The following is a 1,838-nucleotide window of genomic DNA, read 5'->3' as shown; positions in this document are numbered from 1 at the left end:
CAACAACAAAAACATAAAAATATAATTCCTAAACTTAGTGCAAAACTCGCGAAAATTCAGCAAATTTTCATCAAAATTTTCAACTTTTTAATCAGCTTTTTTTAGAATTTTTTGAGTTTTCATGAAACAATCTTTGAAAAGTTAAAAAATACGCATCAAAAATTTCATTATTATGATTCAATTGAAATTTTGTATTTCTTATTTTTATGCAGATTTTTAAAGCTTCAACTGTTTTGTCGTCCGATACCCCTTCAGAAACTATTTTTATTTATAAAAAACTACATTTTTCAAATTGGGCCAGCTCACGTAAATCTTAAAATTTGTCTGAAATATTTTGGTGTAAGGAAGCCTTCAAATATAATAAATTTTGTAATTCCGACAAATTTTTTTGATGTTACTGTCTAATGTACATACATTGGAAATTCCGTATCAACCGAATTATGACAGCGATGAAGAATTGGTTTCTGAACTTTTTGTTGTTTTTTTTTTTAATCTGTTGACTGCCACATAAGAAAATTTCCATAGACAACAAATCCGGAATAAAAAAGAAAATTTAGGATCCAATTTTTGATCGCAGTCAGAGTTCGGTTGACATAAAATTTCCCATTTTTACAGCATATTTTTTGTAGCAAATTAAAAAAAAAATATATATACATTTTTCCTGGGTTTTCATCATTCCTCATCATTTCCTCATAGGTATCTATCTAAAAAACGTCATATACATATCTAACGTATGCCTTACCACGAATCAAAAAAATTAGGTAAAATTTTGTAAATTAATAAAAAAAAATTTATAAATTTAGTTCGCACTGTAACAAATACTATATAAATAAAAGTATAAAACTTTGTACAAAACTTAGAAAAGTTCATCAAAATTTCAAACTTTTCTGATATGCAGTTTAATATCCCATTTAAATTTTGTACAATATAGTGAAAATTCTGGCTGATTTGTGAAAATTTTTTTCAAGCAAATAATTTTTAAGCATAAAACACAACCGGCTTCAATTAGGAGTATCGTTAATATCTTCGAATCTAAACTAAACTAGTATGGGACCACCCTTGGGTACCATTTTTCCGCTAAAAAAAAAAAAGTAACAATACCGAAACCGCTTCACGTGGTCCAAAGTTATGCGGTTACATATTCAAAAAAAAAATTCTGATGAATTGTTAGCGACACTGCGTTGCATGGAAAAAACTACACAAGACTGTCGAAAAAAAAATTCAAAATTGAGAGAATTTTGGGCCACTTCAAAATTGCAAGTACGAAATTTTGATTAAATAGTTTGAAATTTCGATGAAAATTTGTGAAATTTTTCTAAATTTTGTACAAAGTTTGAAACTTTTATTTATACATTTTTTGTTACAGTGGGAGCTGGTATATTTAAAAAAAATTTACATTTTATTAGTTTACGAAATTCGACCAAATTTTTTTTTTTAAAGTCGTGTTAAAGTTCGCGTTACCACAAGTCATATTGTCATAATGCCATAAATTTAAAAAAAATTCTGTTAATCTTACTAAAGATATTAATCCATTTAAACTATTTTTGCGACCACATAAACACATACATACACATCTATTAAGTCTCGCGCATTCACAAAAATAAAATGTCCAAAAATCTAGTATGTATCTCCAATACACGGAAAAGTACGAGTAGATATATCAAATTGTAACAAAATGCGAAGATTAGCATAGCTTAGATCATTATCTTCATGCACATCTTTATAAAACTAACTATCTTGTTTTTAAGGGATTCGTGGTGCATGCTCCTTCGCTACCCTCATCTGCTAAAGTTTCCTTAATGCCAACAACAGCGACAATAACTACATACAATAATCGT

Source organism: Rhagoletis pomonella, unplaced genomic scaffold, assembly GCF_013731165.1.
Source record: "Rhagoletis pomonella isolate Grant_MI unplaced genomic scaffold, Rhpom_1.0 Rhpom_scaffold_00004, whole genome shotgun sequence".
Classification (NCBI taxonomy): Eukaryota; Metazoa; Arthropoda; class Insecta; order Diptera; family Tephritidae; genus Rhagoletis; species Rhagoletis pomonella.
Note: the sequence above shows the minus strand (reverse complement) of the source record.